Raw genomic sequence first — 20,227 nt, 5'->3', positions numbered from 1 at the left:
TCTTCCAACAATCAGCTTCATTAGATTCAGCTTCACAAGTTCTAGTGTTATGAGAGAGGGGGGAAACCTTTTACCTATCATCATCATCATTAAATTTGGATACCACTCTTCATCCATAGGTGTCAGGGTGGTTCACAACATAAAAATACAAGGTAAAAACACAAAATTCATAATAAAAACCAAACAATAAGCACCCTTCCCTACCCCTTCCCACAAACACATCTAAAAGGATATAGGATGTTAGTCAAGCAGAGGCCAAAGGCCTGGTTGAAGAGGAACGTTTTTGCCTAGTGCCTAAAGATATATAATAAAGACACCAATAAAACCTTTCTGGGGAAAGCATTCCACAAGCAGGGAGCTGCAGAAAAGGCCTGTTAAAACAACATTATATATAGATTTATAAAAACAAAAGGTGTGAGAGGAAGTGTGAGTATGAATCCATGTGTTGGATAGTTTAATGGGACATACTTCTCTGTATGGCTTGTCAAAAGGATTTGTAGTTTATCGGATAATTTGTCATATCCAGTTCTCAGTATGTTTACTTTTCTTGCCAAGGTAATTACGACTTTGCCCATCTGGCTGGGTTGTTGCACCTGGCAGGAAACCTCCACAGTGGGAACCATGTTGCACACCTGTCTTGGTTGGAGTAATAACTCAGATATCTTACTAGACTGCTCTCACCCCACAGCTGAGCGAGCCCCAGCGTCCCTGCAGCTCGCATGGGGGTGGGAAGGTTCCATATCTCCAGCTCATGCGCAAGGCATCAGGGCTCACTCAGCTAGGGGGCAGGAGCAGTTTAAAGACTCGGTTCAGCAATACAGCTTGCTCCTTCCTCTGTGGTATGAGGGACAGAGCAATGGTGGCCTTACCCGGCAGTATATCGCAGGTGAAACTGCTGCTCTTCCTGAGTCCCTCTGCTACAGGTGACCTGATGTTGAAAGTGGCGCTGGTAGCAGAGGGACTGAGGAGCAACCTCAGTTTCACCTGCAATATACCCCCACATAAAGTCACCATTGTGATCTGCACCTCATGCTGATCCTGGATGATGTATTGATACATTGCCCAGGTCTACCCATGAGCAAAAACAGTAACATCCAGTATGATCATTACCTTTCCATGACATCATAAAGAGCCTCATCATGTTTGTATAGGATATAAAGAATTGGGGAAAGCATGGAACAAGTCCGACAGTGCTCTGAACTTGTTGCATGTGTGGTATATTCTCAGTTGGTTTCTTTTGCTTTTCTTATCAGGGTAAGTAGCACCTTTCTTCCCTGTTCTGTCTTAATCCTTAGTTCACCCCATCTGTCCTTGTGTAAGAGGCCCTTCAAATTAGTCCCACTACCTTTCCACGCAGCCCCGTCCCATTAAAGGTTTCATTGTGTGCTGAATTATCAGATTTCCAGCTTTTTCAGTATGCTTGTCTCTTCTCTCATTCTTTTGTTTTATACATTATGCACAAGCAAGCACATGTTTCCTGGCACCTGCCTGGAATTCCAGATAGTGACTGATTATATCAGGCAGTGTGGTCCACTAAAGGATCTTGATGCACATCCAAAGAGGAAAACCATTGAGACTCTGTGGCTAAATCTGTGTAACCACATCACTGCTTTCCTGAACTTGGAAAATGCTGGCTGAGTTGCAGCCCAGAATAACAAAAGTTTTCCATTCCTGACAGGATCTTTGGAGGCTTGGCCTCCAAAACCAAGAACAGGCTCCAGTGCAAGTACTGGGCTCAGACTAAACAATAGAATAACTCCCCTAAAAAGATTGGAAATGTTTTAAGGCATGTGTTCTACCGCAGGTTAGATTTTAGAGACATCCTGCATGACAACTCCAGGATCTCAACTAGTAGAGCTGATGAAATCAGAGGACTGGGAAAGGGTAGTGACACTGTAAGTTAGGGACAGAGATAATCAGTGGAGCTGTGTGTGGGCTCTGGCCTGTAACAGGAAACTTGCTGGAGATGAGCTCTGAGTAACTAGATGATTTAATGACTAGCTGGTTTCACAGTGTTAGTCTCCAACACTGTGATGTTTGCTTACCAAGATTTTCCCACTGCATTTATGTATTGCATAGACAGGACACAAGAAACTAAAGCAGGGGTGCCAACTTCAATAAAATATTATGGGGGGGGAGGTAAGCTTCGCCCCACAGAATCAATCACATGACATGGCACATGCACACCATTTGAATGGCAATACCCATCAACTTGGGGAGGGGGACAGACTAGGAATTGGCTCCTAAGAACTAAGGCCACAGTCACTCTTTATATGTAAGGACTTTGACATTGTTTAAACAATTATGGCTTCCCCCAAATAATTCTAGTTTGTTAAGGTGGTAAGAATTGTTAGGAGAGCCCTTCCACCCCCTCAGAGCTCCAATTACCAGAGTGGTTTAACAATCAATCCCTCTTCTCTCTGAGAATTGTAGCTCTGTGAAGGGGAATAGGGTGTCAGGGAACTGCCATCAGTGCCGGAGGGAGAGAGCAAAAGCCAGAGGGATTCCAGAGCGCGTCCAGGGATCGGGAGAAGCAGCCCATCTTCTGGGGAAGAGAATCAGCGTAGCACCAGTAGAGAAGGGGGCAGATGGGGGAAGCGGTGAGGCGGTCCCATGACTCCTTGCCTGGGACCAGCGGGGAGAGTAGGGGTCCTCCGTTGCCCACGCCCTCCTTGCGCAGAAGGCTTTCGCGCAGACAGAGTAGGAGGAGACTGGGCGTCAAAGAGCTTCTTTGCTGGAAGAAGTTTAAGAAACCCCCACTGAAGGATTCTGCCAGCGATTGAGTCAGCCATGGGTGAGTGGCTGTCTGGACAGAAAAGGTTCACTTTGGCAGCCCAGCCAGGTGTTTGCACCCAGCTGGGGAGATAAGCACCGGCTTACGCACGAGCAACCCCTAGAACCATTACATAGGGTGTCCTAACAATTCTCGGAATGCTTAACAAACTACAGCTCCCAGAATTATTTGGGGGAAGCCATGCCAGTTTAAATTGGTGTCATAGTGCTTAAAATGTGTAGTGTGAATGTGACCTAAGTCCCATGTAATGCTCACTTTAGTGTTAAGGTTGTTCTAGAATACTTGCATTTCTGTATATGGCACTTCCAGTCTCTTCTAATTTGATCAAATTTTTTCTAAGTTGTCGGACAGATAAGCAGAATTAGAATTTTCAATGCATGTGAAAATGTAAAGATTTTGTTGGAAGGATATGTTGGGGAAAGCATATGTTGTATCTGGATGATTTGCTCTGAAAAAAACATTTAGATCAGTGTATGCTGAGGAACCCCTTCATGGATCACTGCCTTGCCGTGGCGAAGGGGCTTGAATAACTCAGAGAAGCTATGAGCTATGCCGTGCAGGGCCACCCAAGATGGACAGGTCATAGTGGAGAGTTTTGACCAAACATGATCCACCTGGAGCAGGAACCGGCAAGCCACTCCAGTATCCCTGCCAAGAAAACTCCATGGACAAAGACAAAAGGCATATAAAAGTTATGACACTGGAAGATGAGCCCCTCAGGTCGGAAGGCATCCAACATGCTACTGAGGAAGAGCGGAAGACAAGTACAAGTAGATTCAGAGCTGATGAAGTGGCTGGGCCAAAGCCGAAAGGACGCTCAGTTGCGGATATGCCTGGAAGCGAAAGGAAAGTCCAATGCTGTAAAGAAAAATATTGCATAGGAACCTGGAATGTAAGAACCATGAACCTTGGTAAGTTGGATGTGGTCAAAAATGAGATGGCAAGAATAAATATTGACATCCTGGGCATCAGAGAACTAAAATGGACGGGAATGGGCGAATTCAGTTCGGATGACCATCATATCTACTACTGTGGGCAAGAATCCCATAAAAGAAATGGAGTGGCCCTCATAGTCAACAAAAGAGTGGCAAAAGCTGTATTGGGATGCAATCTCAAAAATGATAGAATGATCTCAATACGAATCCAAGAGAGACCTTTTAACATCACAGTAATCCAGGTTTATGCACCAACCACTGGTACTGAAGAAACTGAAATTGACCAGTTCTATGAAGACTTACAACACCTTATAGAATTGACACCAAAGAAGGATGTTCTTCTCATTATAGGGGACTGGAATGCTAAAGTAGGGAGTTAAGAGATAAAAGGAACAACTGGCAAGTTTGGCCTTGGAGTTCAAAATGAAGCAGGGCAAAGGCTAATAGAGTTCTGCCAAGAGAACAAGCTGGTCATCACAATCACTCTTTTCCAACAACACAAGAGACGACTCTACACATGGACATCACCAGATAGGCAGCATCGAAATCAGATTGATTATATTCTCTGCAGCCAAAGATGGAGAAGCTCTATACAGTCAGCAAAAACAAGACCTGGAGCTGACTGTGGCTCAGATCATCAGCTTCTTATAGCAAACTTCAAGCTTAAACTGAAGAAAGTAGGAAAAACCACTGGGCCAGTAAGATACAATCTAAGTCAAATCCCTTATGAATACACAGTGGAAGTGAGGAACAGGTTTAAGGATTTAGATTTGGTGGACAGAGTGCCTGAAGAACTATGGATGGAGGCTCGCAACATTATACAGGAGGCAGCAACTAAAACCATCCCAATGAAAAGGAAATGCAAGACAGCAAAGTGGCTGTCCAACGAGGCTTTACAAATAGCGGGGGAGAGAAGGCAAGCAAAATGCGAGGGAGATAGTGAAAGATACAGGAAATTGAATGCTGATTTCCAAAAAATAGCAAGGAGAGACAAGAAGGCCTTCTTAAACAAGCAATGCAAAGAAATAGAGGAAAACAACAGAATGGGAAGAACCAGAGATCTGTTCAAGACAACTGAAGATATGAAAGGAACATTTCATACAAAGATTACCATAATAAAAGACAAAAGTGGAAAGGACCTAACAGAAGCAAAAGACATCAAAAAAAGGTGGCAAGAATGCACAGAGGAATTATACCAGAAAGATAAGGATGGCTCGTACACCCCAGGTAATGTGGTTGCTGACCTTGAGCCAGACATCCTGGAGAGTGAAGTCAAATGGGCCTTAGAAAGCACTGCAAATAACAAGGCTAGTGGAAGTGATGGTATTCGAGCTGAACTATTTAAAATTTTAAAAGATGATGCTACACTCATCTAAGGTGCTACACTCAATATGCCAGCAAGTTTGGAAAACTCAGCAGTGGCCAGAGGATTGGAGAAGATCAGTCTACATCCCAATCCCAAAGAAGGGCAGTGCCAAAGAATGCTTCAACTACCACACAATTTCACTCATTTCACACGTTAGCAAGGTTATGCTTAAAATTCTACAAGGAAGGCTCAAGCAGTATGTGGACCGAGAACTCCCAGAAGTGCAAGCTGGATTTAGAAGAGGCAGAGGAACCAGAGACCAAATTGCAAACGTGCGCTGGATTATGGAGAAAGCTAGAGAGTTCCAGAAAGACATCTACTTCTGCTTCATTGACTATGCAAAAGCCTTTGACTGTGTTGACCGCAGCAAACTATGGCAAATTCTTAAAGAAATGGGAGTGCCTGATCACCTCATCTGTCTCCTGAGAAATCTCTATGTGGGACAAGAAGCTACAGCTAGAAGTGGATATGGAACAACTGATTGGTTCAAAATTGGGAAAGGAGTACAGCAAGGCTGTATATTGTCTCCCTGCTTATTTAACTTATATGCAGAATTCATCATGCGAAAGGCTGGGCTGGATGAATCCCAAGCTGGAATTAAGATCGCCGGAAGAAATATAAACAACCTCAGATATGCAGATGACACAACCTTGATGGCAGAAAGTGAGGAGGAATTAAAGAACCTTTTAATGAGGGTGAAAGAGGAGAGTGCAAAATATGGTCTGGAGCTCAACATCAAAAAAACGAAGATCATGGCCACTGGGCCCATCACCTCCTGGCAAATAGAAGGGGAAGAAATGGAGGCAGTGAGAGATTTTACTTTCTTGGGCTCCATGATCACTGCAGATGGTGCCAGCAGTCACAAAATTAAAAGATGCCTGCTCCTTGGGAGAAAGGCAATGGTAAACCTAGACAGCATCTTAAAAAGCAGAGACATCACCTTGCCAACAAAGGTCCGTATAGTTAAAGCCATGGTTTTCCCAGTAGTGATGTATGGAAGTGAGAGCTGGACCATAAAGAAGGCTGATCGCCGAAGAATTGATGCTTTTGAATTATGGTGCTGGAGGAGACTCTTGAGAGTCCCATGGACTGCAAGAAGATCAAACACATCCATTCTTAAGGAAATTAGCCCTGAGTGCTCACTGGAAGGACAGATCATGAAGCTGAGGCTCCAATACAGTGGTGCCTCGCAAGACGAAATTAATTCATTCCGCAAGTCTTTTCGTCTTGCGAGTTTTTCGTCTTGCGAAGCACGGTTTCCCATAGGAATGCATTAAAAATCAATTAATGCATTCCTATGAAAACCGCCTTCAGACCAGGTCCGGGGACAGTCTGTCCCCCGACCTCTTCTGAAGGCCGGCGGGGGCGAAAGTCTTTGCTTCCCCCCCGCCTGCCTTCCCGGGAGAGCGGAGAAACGCAGCGCTGCGTTTCTCCGCTCTCCCGGGAAGGCAGGCAGGGGGGAGCAAAGACTTTTGCTCTTCTGAAGGCTGGCGGGGGCGAAAGTCTTTGCTTCCCCCCCACCTGCCTTCCCGGGAGAGCGGAGAAACGCAGCGCTGCGTTTCTCCGCTCTCCCGGGAAGGCAGGCAGGGGGGAGCAAAAACTTTTGCCCCCCGCCAGCCTTCGTAAGAGGTCCAGGACCTCTTCCGAAGGCGGGCGGGGGGTAAAAGTCTTTGTCCCCCCTGCCTGCCTTCCCGGGGGCTTTTAAATCGCCCCGGGACTGTCCCGGGGCGATTTAAAAGCCTCCGGACGGCTTTTGAAGGCAGGCGGGGGGGGGGACAGCCCTCCTGGACAGCGGTGCGTTTCTCCGCTCTTCCGGGAAGACAGGCGGGGGGGAGCAAAGACTTTTGCCCCCCGCCGGCCTTCAGAAGAGGTCCAGGACCTTCAAAAGTCATCCGGGATAGCGGGAAGCGCTTCCCTGCTATCCCGGACTACTTTTAAAATGCTGGCGGTGGGGAGCAAAGCCTTTCGGCCCCCGCCGGCCTTCCTGGACCTCTTCTGAAGGCCGGAGGGGGGGGGAAGGCTTTGCTCCCCACCGCTAGCATTTAAAAGAGGTCCCCGGAGCAAGCTCATAGGGAAATTCGTTTTGCGAAGCGCCTCCAAAACGGAAAACCCTTTCATCTAGCGGGTTTTTCGTCTTGCGAGGCATTCGTCTTGCAGGGCACCACTGTACTTTGGCCACCTCATGCGAAGAGAAGACTCCCTGGAAAAGACCCTGATGTTGGGAAAGATGGAGGGCACAAGGAGAAGGGGACGACAGAGGACGAGATGGTTGGACTGTGTCCTCGAAGCTACGAACATGAGTCTGACCAAACTGCGGGAGGCAGTGGAAGACAGAAGTGCCTGGTGTGCTCTGGTCCATGGGGTCACGAAGAGTCGGACACAACTAAACGACTAAACAACAACAACAACAAACATGCTGAGGAAAAGCCGGGGTGTCCATGCCACCACACACATACACACACACACACCAAGGACCCTACCCCCTCAAAAAAAATCAGCCTGAAGTAACTGTGCTATTATGTCTGTCATATTTTTTAGTTTTGGTAAAATAGATTGTAAATTGCCTTTAATGCATTGGCAGAAAGGCAGTGTATAAATAAGAAAACCTTTTTTTAATTTATTTTAATTTTAAAAGCCAATAAAATAGCCAATAAAATAGGTTAAGGGGTCAACCAAATGTATCCTGGGAGAATTTACTATATAAACATATTGACATACTCAGAGCAGATCCATTGAAATCATGTCCGTTGATTTCAAGGGTCTGCTCTGAGTATGACTTAGATATTGGGTGGTGAGCCCGTCACCCTCCAGAAGTCATCAGACCCCAACACCCATCAGCCCTAGCTAGCATGGCCAATGGTCAAGGATGATGGGAATTGTAGTCCAGCAACATCTGGAGGGCCACAGGTCCCCCCCGACTTAAATGGATTTAATCCATAATCTCTATTTCATATATTTGTTGTCTTCCCTTATCAGCTGATAAATTCTTAGTATTTTTCTGATTTTGACAATGTGTATTGTAACAGCAAGGCCTGTTTATTACAATTCCTTGAGTATAGTATTCTCAATATTGGGTCTAACTGCAAGAATAACTCTGACATATAACCATTTTGTAACAAAATGCTATGCGCAATAGAATCTCTATTATACAGAATAGAATAATTAAGTATTCCTTCTCTGACTGTCCTCTATAGGATGTTGTATGTGTTTCAGTCACTTGGTATAAATTAATTAAAGTAATCCAGACATGGCCCAGAAATGCTGCTTACAATTTTTTTTAAAATAAAAATAATAGTTATTCTGTGTTCCTCAATACATTGTTGATTCTGGAACTCAAATTCCAACTTTATAAACATGCGAGTGACAGATAATGACTTACAAAATACATCATTCAGTAATTAATGAAATATATGAGCAAATTCTTTTTTAGCTTTGCTTTTATAACTTTGCTACTTATTTCAGAAGGGACCCACATCATCTGGCAGAATATTGAATCTTTGTGGTATGTTGTTCAGTCTCTCTCTAGCTGCTGTTTAATGGGGAAATGGTGTTGCCGGGGGGTGGTGGTAAGAGCAGTGATCTTCAGAAAAATGCCTAACAAGGCCAAAAGTCTGAACTACAATTATTCTTTTTCTAAAGTTCAGTGCATTATGTCCAGCCCAGTCGTTCCTGGCTCACATTTGCATGAACTCTAGCATACACAATGGAAGCAGCATACGTTGTGCATTCCGGGGAGATGGGGAATGGAGCTAAATCATTAGGACTCTTTGGAGTTGCCAGTTATTCAGTTGGTTCCAGGTTTCTTGCTATAGCAGCTAACAGGCTCACTATCCTTTCTCATTGCTTCTTATGTTTCTTGAGAAACAGGGTCTTGACAACAGACTATATATTCTTCAACAGAATAGACATGTTAATTGAGAAAATGTACCAAGTGGAAAATTTACACCAACAGGCACTGTTTTCTACTTCTCTTATCTTTATTTGGCTGCTCTGTGCTAGCCATATATGACAGTTCTACATAATTTTTATTTCTATAATTTAATTTATATTTCCTAGTGCATACCACTCTTCTTTCAGCCAAGTTGTTGCATTCTGTAACCCACATCATCCTGCATTTCATCCAGGACATTTCATCCATCATCCTCCATTTCACCCCTATGATCCAAGGCCTTGTTGATGACACTGCCGTTGGGGCTGCCTGGTTAGGGTTGATCTGTCCCATGGTCTTTTTAGTTGCAGTTCCCTGTTTGTGGACTGCCCTCTCTAGTGAGATGTGTCTGCCTTCCTCAGTACTGATTTTCAGAATAAATGTAAAATCATTCTCATGATTTTCAGAAGAAATGTAAAATCATTCTCATTTTGGGAGGAAGAGTGGGGTATATAAATCCTTCTTCTTCTTCTTCTTCTTCTTCTTCTTCTTCTTCTTCTTCTTCTTCTTCTTCAACAACAACGGTAATTTATGTTTACAACAACAGCAGTGATTTATGTTTCAAACAATGACAACAGTGATTTATGTTTCAAAGCAAGAATAAGTTTCATTATTGTGTTTCTCAAGCATTGTACAAAATCCTGGGCCAAAGTACAGAGCCAAAGTCTTTTCCTACCTTAGTGTTAATGTTCCAAGTTGTGTCTCCTAGGTTAGATCTACTCATGCAGCGCAGTGATTCTGTGGTTGTGCTGTCTTGAGCTGGTAGAATGAACTATACTGCTTCAGTCTGCATGTAGGGAAATTCCTCTTCCCATATGTATATACAATTTGTGTGTTTAATACACTGTAAAAGTTGTTTGAGTGTTAAAACTACAACCACCTCAAAGCAGTTTTCAAAAAGAATAAAACAATGAAAGTGTTGGTATAAGCTGTTAAAAACAAGTTTTTAAAGCATTCAGAAACAATAATAATGAGCAATAAGCTAAAAAGCTAAAAAGCTGATTACAACACATGTCAGCTTTCAACTACTGTATTTTACTTGCTTTGTTTACCCATGTCCTGAGATAACCACCAGAGGCGCTTCTCTGTGTTCTCCTGCAGGCAGAAATAAGGTGGGTAGTCACAAGAGAAATAACCTTAGCAATATGGACAAATAGGGCAGCAAAAAGATGGCAAAAAGTCTGGTGCTCAGGTACCTTCTGGCAGAGTCTAGGTGGTAAACAGTGGTCCAGCAATACAGCTCCCACTTGTGTGCAAGTGACTCGTGTGCGGCCACATATACCAGTACATGCAGCTCCAGGAAATAATTAAATAATTTAGTTCATACCAGGAAATTGAGGAAGAGAACTGGAGAATCTTCATAGCTCTTGAAGAGACCCTCCCAGGAGCCCAAAGAGAACTTCAGTGAGGGCAGAGAAGAGACTGAAGGCGCAGGGGGCTTTGTTTAGGCTGCTCAACCTCCCCGCCTAACAGCTGGTGCATGCTGTAGCACAGAAGCAGCAGCTGCTTTTCCATACATCCTCCAGCCTCCAGCCAACCCCAGAGCTTCAGTTTTAGATGTGGATATTTTTAGATACAGTATTTTGGTCTGGACTGGAGGGAGAGTGGCAGAAAGGGCATTTAAAAGGTGTTAAGAAGGTGCTCCCCGCTTACACGATTTTCACTTATGTGCGTGGGGCACCGGAACGTAACCCCTGCGTAAGTGGGGAGCCGCCTGTAATTCAGGAAATGCTAGTATTCTACTTCTTTCCTATTTTTTTAGCATTCAGTGTTGTCAAAGGTGTTATATTTTTCAGCCTAGCACCATGGGCTATAGCTTGATGTTCACTGCTATTTTCCAATTATCAGTGAGAGAAACCTTTGTAAAAGGTTGTCTTTATAGAGCTGTTTGGTTAGCTTTCTGTTAAATGGGTAGATACAAACATATTTCCTCAACAATGAGAAAACGGAGCTGGCAACAACACAATAGTAGCTTACAGTCAGTCCCACGACATTCCTCTATTTCTCTGAAATGTGCAAACCTTTAAACATTCCAGAGTGTTCTAGACAGCAGTGGGTACAACTCATCTGATCTCAGATAAAATAAAATAAAAAGAGCAGGAATACTCATATTCACACCACAAATTTCTGTCTTGTTTGTTTTCCAAAGCTGTCCCCATTTTAAAAGCCAATTTAACTGCAACATGATGTTTGGGTTGCTTTTTTCTGGTGTCAGAATGACAATCTGCCATTTTTTCCTACAACTATATGAAATATTACATATGTTGATTAAAAAAACTCTAATATATTTTTGTTTGCAAAATTTTGTTCCCAAACCATCAGAAATTATGATGATTATTTTTGCACTACGAAACTAGCCAGAACTTTGGGGCTGGCTTCAGGCTGAACTGTTTTTTGTTTTTTAAGTGTAACTTGCTTTGGAAGCCAATTTCCTATCCTTTTTTGCATTTAACTATTGGAACACTTGCTTTGCATGTTTAAGGTCACAAGTTTCAATTCTCAGCACTTAAGGAACCAAAAGATGAGACATGAAAAAGACCTCTCTGCCTAAGTTCTTGTAAAGCTGCCATTGTGTCAGAGCAGACACAATTAACAAGACCCTGATTTAGTAGAAGACATCATATTTTCACATATCAAAGTCGAATTTCCCCCTTGGTTAAAACCAGTTTGCCAGCAAGTCTCAAGAACTGCTCCAATACCTTTGTTAGGTTCCCCATGAAGGTAACCCACAGCAACCTACCCCCCCCCCCTTGGCTCTGCTTTAGAATTCTGTGCCTGCGCTTAAAAATAGACCATATCCATGGGGCTGTTAATTGTAACTCTCTGTTAAAAGAGTAATTTTGCTGATAGGTAGGGCTGGACCTTGGGACTGAAGTCCACAGCTCCTCGAATGACTAGCTAGAGAGTGGCAGAAAATATGTGCAGGGGCAAAAATGCCCAGTATCAGTGTCTAGCTAATGGGTCTGATGCTGGTCATCACTGTATTCTTTATTCCTTATTGTCCAGGCATATACACTGTTACAGATGCTGAGCTAATTTTATTTATATTATTATTTTTTAAAAAAACATTTTCTACGTAAAAACGGTGCTTATTTCAAAATACAGTAAATGTGTTTACCGTCAGGGCAGAGCCCATTCAAAGTGATTTTAAATGAGTTTAAGGGAATTTAAAATGTGAAAAAGTAAAAACCAGGACACCCCAAAAATGCCCCTCAAAGTGATTTTTCATTTGACTTGCCTAAGATCCAGGACAAAGTGCCGCCTTTTGGAAATTCCCCCTGGATATCAATTCCACCTTTGAAATCCCGATAATATCTGGGAAAATCTGGATGTATTTCAGCCCTATTTGTTCTTTTAAAAATTGGGATTAGCAAGCATTTTTGTCCCTTTGCATGAGGAATATAGAAGCAGTTGTAAAACATAGTATTGGGATGGTGGAGAAGAGAAATACAAGCCCATAAGTCCAGTAAGTTCACAGTTTAAAATTACCTGGCTACACCAGGTGCAGTACCTGTGTGTATTCTTGCAACATCTAACTCCTGCTGTTTCTGGAACGCTGAAGGGGTGTCTGCATTGCAGTGTATTCTAGTTATACATTATGAAGTTTTGATTCACATTGTCCACAGTGAATTTTCCATATATCTTCAAATATATTTCCCATCTCTAATCCAGGGACACGGGTGGCGCTGTGGTCTAAACCACTGAGCCTCTTGGGCTTGCCAATCAGAAGGTCGGCAGTTTGAATCCATGAGCTCCCGTTGCTCTCTTCAAGCTCCAGCCAATTTATCAGTTCAAAAGCATACTAGTGCAAGTGGATAAATAGGTACCGTTGTGGCGGGAAGGTAAATGGGTTTCCATGCACTTTGCTTTCGTCACACTGTTCTGTTTTGCCAGAAGTAGTTCAGAAGCGATTTAGTTATGCTGGCCACATAACCCGGAAAGCTGTCTGTGGACAAACACCGGCTCCATCCCTGAAAAGCGAGATGAGTGGACTGGATTTGACTGGATTTAACCATCCAGGGGTCCTTTACCTTTACATTTTTAGCCCATCTCAAATTAGGGTTGGTGCTGATATTTGCTAAAATTGAAATAGAACCATGAAGCTTAAACAACGTTCTCTTCCAAAATGCACTCTTTCAAGTTCACCCCATATGCAGAACAATCCTCCCTGCTACAGACAGATAATACAACAGAATTTTTGGCTCAAAACCTGATTGATCCAGCATCTTGTACATTTATCCTCAGTATTCTCTGCACTAGACCAATTTCTGCCATTCTTTTTGTGAAAATGAAATTTATGTTTCTGGTGGAGGATCTGCAGAAGAAGCTGATGCTACTGCTATTTTACACTTACTGTTTTTGCTGCTTCCTGTTTCTCTAAGGAGCTTTCAGGATGGGCCCATCACATTGGCTATGCATGTTGGCAGAAAACTTAGTATGCTCAGTATTTGGTAATGGACGGTGACTTCTCCATCGCTCTCAGTCACAGTTTCATCAGAGTTTCTTTCAAATGACAAGTATTTAAAGTGAAGGTAGAATATTGGTCAAGATTGTCATCTGGGAGTGATCAAATATAATCTCAGCTGTAAATTCTCTAAGTATTATTACTTAGACAAGTCACTGTCTACCAAGTCCTATGCACATAACATAACTGTGTCTAAAGAGCATCCATATAGGAGAGAGGAGAAAACATACTAATGCTGTAGTTGGGTCCTGCATTGCATTATGAGAATTAGATAACTTCCAAGTCCCCTTCCAACCCTCTGATTCTGTGTTATAGATTCCTAAAACCACTGATTTACAGGTTAATAGCATAGTGAATGCATTGGTGTAGATACAGTTTAATCTCAATTTGTCATGCTATTTGGCAAGCATTACAATGCAATGAATAGAGACATGTGCAAGCAGATCTGAAGGCGGGGAAGTGCAGTCTGAGCTCAACATAAATTGTAAGGATCAGATTTGTTTGATGTAAGTATGCACTAGTGCCACAGGTGCACAGTAGAAATAAAAGCACATGGCTTGCGGGCCTATCCACAGTGAGCCTGCAAGCATCCGAGGGAGGGGGGCCGACCCATGGAGTCTAGCAATAGAGATTCAAAGAGGCCAAAGCACTGTAGGGTAAAACACATGTGCCAAATACTTTTGGAAAGAGTTAACAAGTATGGGTGTTTCTATACATAAAACCTCTGAGCCAAAGTAAGTGAGCTAAAGTGCTTGATCTTAGAGGAAAGCATAGATATAGTGGGTGGAACGGAAGCTTGAGGGAATGGAGAAAACCAGGGGGAGACAGTTCTCTCTGGATACGTGCTCTATAGGAAGGACAGAGAAGGTTATAAGGGAAGTGTTATGGCTCCATACATCAAAGAGGAAATAGAGCTCAACAAATTAGAAATCCCAAATGGGGCAGAATTACTTTGTCTTGTGTCTACAGAGTAATTTAGTACTGGCGACTTACTATCTCCCCTCCCTGACCAAAACACCCACGGTGCTATCGAGATTGAAAATGGGTGATATTGACATGAACAATGAAATCAAGGTGGCATCCAAAGAAAGAAGTGTGGTAGTAATGGGTGATTTCAATTGTTCTCATATAGACAAGGTCAATGCCTCCAGTTCGAACAAACAGGTAATGTTTCTAGATACACCATGTCTCACTGAAGCAGAACCAACATGGCTTCTACAAGGGCCATCTCACTAAGAGTTCTTTGAGTGTCAACAAGCATATAAATAGAGGTGATCACAGTCAACACTTGTACCTAGACTTTCAAAAACCTGGAAATACCCCACCCCCCACCCCCCACCCCCAGGCAGAGCATTTCCTACCGGCAGTGGCAGCCATGGAGAGGCAATGGGATCAGAAGCCAGGATGGCTTTTGTAATTCCAGTACTTGTTCTTGGAAAATCAGGACACTTGGAGGGTATATAATACAGACACCTCACTTACACATGATTGACTCTCGCATGGCCACGTATATACACGGTGCCGGGAAATAAATAGATATAGTCAAAACAGGAAATTACAGGAGATAGTTGGAAAGTCCTCGTGACTCATAAGAAGAACCTCCCAGGAGCCCAAAGAGTGGGTGGAGGTAATCCCAAAGAGACCGGAGGTAGAGCAGGGCTTTGTTTAGGCTGCTCAGCCTCTCCGCCTAACAGCTGATGCATGTGGTAGCACAGCAGCAGCAGCCACTTTTCCGCGCATGCTCCAGCCAGCCCATGAACTTCAATTCTAGTTGTGAATATTTTTAGATACAGTATTTTTGGTCTGGATTGGAGAGAGAGTGGGAGAAAGAGAGCAGCAGAGAGGGTGTTTAAAAGGTGTTTAGAAAGTGTTCCTCCCTTACACAATTTTTGCTTATGAGCGGGGGAGGGGGGGCAGAATGCAACCCACACATAAATGGGTTGGTGGAAAGACACTTAAAATCATATGTAGTTTATTACTTCAGTTTTCTACCAACTTTTCCTACTTGTAAAATGGGTCAATGCTTAGTAACTAGTCTTCATAGCTAGGGAAATGTTAAGAAACTGAATAGCTTCAAGTTATCTCTAGTGATAATGGGTTATAGCCATGTTACCCAGTAATCTGGTCCACATATGGTCCACCAAGTCTCTTTAGTTGGCCCATGTTGACCTCTCTGTGTCTCCCTCCCAACACATGTCCCCTCCCCTGATTGTTTCTCACAGTTGCACAACAAAATATAGAAGCTGAGACTAGGGCACTGGTGTGCAGGACCTGCAAATGAGTGAGACAGTTTACACTCCCAGTACATCACATCAGGGAAAGGGATTGATTTAGTTGATAATTCAAGCAAAACTGGATTGTAGCTTCATTTGAAGGATATTGAAATTGTTTGAGAAGTTAAGATGTAGCTGCTTTTACCTTACAGACCCATCCTGAAATGATGAAGTATGGGTTGCTGTTGACTCTACAACTCCCTGCTGCCTCTTTCTCTCACCATCACCACCCTCTTTTTTAAAATCCCTGTACAATGACTTGTTATGTAAAACACCAGTGTGTGTGTGTGTGTGTGTGTGTGTGTGTGTGTGAGAGAGAGAGAGAGAGAGAGAGAGAGAGATTCTTTAGTGTTGGAATCTGAGTCACATGGGGCTGTTTTATTCCCCCCTCTGCTAATCTCGTTTCTATAGAAACAAGATTGGGGGGGAAACGACAAGCGGAGAAAGAAGAGAGAGAGAGAGAGAGAAAGAAAGAGAGAGAGAGAGAGAAGAGAATTAAGGTGATGGGAGAGGAAAATAAGGGTGGCAAATGAAGAGGAAGGTCTTGTTTTGGTGGGTGGGGTTGAAATGTAGCCAGAATAGGCTGTTAGGGAAAACTAGCAGCCCCTGAATGGGAATTTTGGCCAGCAGTAGTTCAGTTTAGGTTATTGTCTATGATGGAACGTGTGCATGTGTGCATCTTGGAGAGAAGATGTTTCAAAATATTTCCTGAAGTGAATTCATCATCCTGAGCAGGAGGCATCAGAAAAAGAACAAGCCCCAAGTATTTAGCAGGTGAGTGAGAAAGCAGCAGTACCGGTGGGGGACCTAGGGAGGAAAGCTAAAGTGACACCCATTCTAGCCATATTTTTGGCACTCTTTCCTAACTGATGGCGCAGCCAGCTGGCAAGGGGTCTCATTCTCCAGGATGTTGATTGGTTGATTCTCTTTCCCACCCCACTTCCAACCCACCAAAGCTCTGAGCACGTTAGCTTAGGGATGAGGGACAGAATATTGTGATTTATGTGCAGTTTGTCTTACTACTTAGATATGTGCATGTATGATGCCACTCCTGGCCATCCAGTTGTGTGACAGGGTTCTAGCTTAGATAAATTTACATTGTGTTTGTTTCTTGATAGGTTGATTTAAAGGAGGGATAGCATCTTTGCATTCAGTTAACTAATTTCCTGTACAAATCCTGAAGAACTTCAATTCACCCACCCAAAAGGCTTCTGATCCATATGGCTGTGTTTCAGCAACTTGATATTATTGCCTGCATCCATCTATGTCAGGAGTAACCAATGTGATGCACTCCAGATGATGTTGGGCTACAACTCCCTCATTCCTGACTATTAGCCATGTTGACTGAAGCTGTTTGGAGTTGCAGTCCAATAACATCTGGAGAGCACCACAATGGCTACTCCTGATTTACATCTACAAGCCATGGTAAGCAAGGTTCCACTGGGCTGGTGATGAATGCAGTCAGCAGCACCCTCAGCAATTTGTCTTTCAGTATTACTGTCATGCAGATTGCTAAGTGATTTAGCTAGAGGTGTATGTGCTGTAGATACCCCTCATGCCTAAAAAGGGCTATATTTTTTGAGTACAGGCAGTAGAGAGGTCCTTCAGAATTTGCTTGTTGCATGTGCACTTCTCAAAACTCCTTTATAAGTACATAAGCCCACCCTTGGGACTTATAGTCTACTCTAAGAATTATGCTCATGCATCCTAATCCTTCCAGTTTTCATTGCATAAGCACATTGCAACTCCAGAGCTGTAGTGTTATGTGCAGAATGATATCCATGTATAAGTATATGACAGTGGCTTGCTTTGTGCATCTTTTACATACAGATGACTTAAGCTTACATGTAATAATGGCACAGACGAATGCATAACTTCATGGGCTAGTTGCTGTGTGTCACCTTCCTGACACATAGCCTTTTTTTAGCCAATTCATGATTTATAGAGCAGCCTAATGATAGACCCTGGTATGTCATCTGTAGGATTTTTAATGTGTTCTTTCATCAGAGGAATGTGTTCAATTAGTGTGATTTTATTGTGAGTCTTTTGACTTTGGATTCCTTAGCTTCTGTTTTTTTTGTAATAAAAGGGGTTATCAGTCCTTACAGCTGTTTTTGTTGTGTGATGGATTTACGTGTTGTATAACTTTGGAAGTGAAGCGGTACCAAGGTAGTAACTTAAATATAATGCACATATAAAAATTCCTGGAGTGGGAATATGGGAAGACACTGGCTTGTGGTTCCTTGGTGTTTGGGAATAACAACTCTGATTTCTTAGAGTGGAAGATTTCATTTTCCATTTGTGATACTCACTTCAGCTGGATAGAACTACAGGGTTCTCTGAAATAATAAATCTCTGTCCATCCTCATAAAATCAAAAGTGTTATAACTCTGGATATGAGAGATAATTTCCATTGCCTTCTACATATATAAATTAGGAGAATATTAGGGCCTATATGTTGTCTTGTTTTGAGAGATGAGCAAGTGGAAAAATAAATGCAGCATGATGGACCAGCCCTTGCTAGTGCATATACAATATGATCTTTAGGTAGACAGAGATTGCGTGCTGCTCCATAATAATGCATGCCCTACTTCAGAAGTGATATTCTGAAGCACAGCCTTCTTGGTTGTGGTGCCTTGGCTCCTTTTACTTTTTAAGGTGTTATAGAAAAGCTGCTTTATTTTCTCTTGCTCCAAGTGAAACCTAGTTTTCTTAAAATAAAATTTACAAGCTGCCACTGAATTTATTCTAAAGCAAAATTTAGGGCAATTAGGCTAATTTTGCTCAGGTGAAACAACTATAGTAATTACAAAGAAAGCTGAAGATAACTTTACTGAAATTAAGAAAATTTATCAGGGCTTCATATGTCTTTACTAATAGTTAGCTAGGGTAGGTGATGGTTGTTTTGACCCTGGGAAATGCAAAAATCATTATATATTGGTTTGATTTCTGACATTACACAAGATTCTTACTTCAGGCTGAATGAAAGGGGAACTAATTCTCAGCTGAACTTCCTTCCTGAAAGAAGAGTCCTTTAAAAATGTTAATGCTTATAATGGCATACCTGCAAAAAAGGTGTGCCTGCATAGCTGCTACCTGAGCATTCACTGTACATCCATAGCAATATTTTGATGTATCTCAGGAGGACATTTCTGCCTAGGACTGGCTGTGCTCACAAGTAGTTAGGAAGCTTGACAAACTCGTTACATTTGACCTCATCAACCAACTTGTAGGACATTGTTCTAAAGTATTTTGTTCGTTTGTTTTGCTGAAAGGGTGTATCAAATACACACGAATGTTCCTTAAGAGATAACAATGTTACTTTTCCCATTTGATAGAGGCACATAACTGAACGTTTGTTCCAGAGCAACTTTAAGTCAGCCAGTTACCTGAATTCAGGGCTTGTGTATGCTTTGATTCTGTGGGAGCACAGAAAAGCTGCACAAGGTGGAACTGATTGTAGAATTTGGCTTTCTGAAAGGGAGGCTTTTGTTTTAAAGCAGTGTGGGGCTTTCTAGTCCTTAAGGTTTGCTTCAGAATGCATGAGCAATGCATGGTGAAATGTCAGAAGCTGGAGGAACTACTGAACGATATTTCCAGTGGCCAGGAGTGTAAATTCACTGCCTTGTATTGCCCCTTACTGAAACTATACAAAACTCTTTGTAAATAAATGGCCACAGCTTACTAACAGGCCCTCCTCGGTATAATTTTAAAGGTAGCAAGGCATGGTTTGAATGCACATGATGTAGCTGAGCTAAGGAGATATGTGTTTTATGTATTTTTTTATCCATTCAGTCCTTAAAATTTCTATCCCATTCTTCCTCCCAAAGGAGTCCAGGGTAGCACACAATAAAACAGGCCAAGAATACACATTTTTTAAAACAAAACAAAATTAGGAAAAACAAGCTGAGCTTGAACCCTGGCAAGACGGAGGCATTGCGGGTGAGTACCAACACATGGTCCCATCAGGATACCCCACTCGCCAATCTAGGAATTGTATTCTGCCCTAACTGCAACTTTTAGACTGTCTTCAGGTGCAGCCCCATGTAGAGCACATTGCAGTAGTCTGTGCTGGAGGTCACTGGTGCATGATATTGTTGTCGTTGTTTAGTCGTTTAGTCATGTCCGACTCTTCGTGACCCCATGGACCAGAGCACGCCAGGCACTTCTGTCTTCCACTGCCCCCTGCAGTTTGGTCAGACCCATGTTTGTAGCTTCAAAGACACTATCCAACCATCTCGTCCTCTGTCGTCCCCTTCTCCTTGTGCCCTCCATCTTTCCCAACATCAGGGTCTTTTCCAGGGAGTCTTCTCTTCTCATGAGGTGGCCAAAGTATTGGAGCCTCAGCTTCACGATCTGTCCTTCCAGTGAGCACTCAGGGCTGATTTCCTTCAGAATGGATAGGTTTGATCTTCTTGCAGTCCATGGGACTCTCAAGAATCTCCTCCAGCACCAGCATGATATTG

The 20,227-nt window shown here is 42.9% G+C and overlaps 1 protein-coding gene across 12 annotated transcripts in view; it reads left to right on the top strand.

The window, feature by feature from the left end:
• Positions 1 to 20,227, top strand: part of LOC309356474 (ankyrin repeat and fibronectin type-III domain-containing protein 1-like) — a 329,664-nt gene that overhangs the window by 226,379 nt on the left and 83,058 nt on the right. For 2 of the 12 annotated variants that reach the window (XM_081887931.1, XM_081887930.1), the window contains exon 1: positions 16,225 to 16,535. The exons of the other annotated variants lie outside the window; for them this stretch is intronic. The gene's annotated coding sequence lies outside the window, so the exon portion shown is untranslated. Of the gene's footprint in view, positions 1 to 16,224; positions 16,536 to 20,227 lie in introns of those variants that run through there. 12 annotated transcript variants of the gene reach the window in all.

This window comes from Podarcis melisellensis (assembly GCF_964234715.1).
Source record: "Podarcis melisellensis genome assembly, chromosome: 14".
Taxonomy (NCBI): Eukaryota; Metazoa; Chordata; class Lepidosauria; order Squamata; family Lacertidae; genus Podarcis; species Podarcis melisellensis.
The sequence above is the reverse complement of the archived record's forward strand: the minus strand, read 5'-3'. Positions and strand labels throughout refer to the sequence as shown.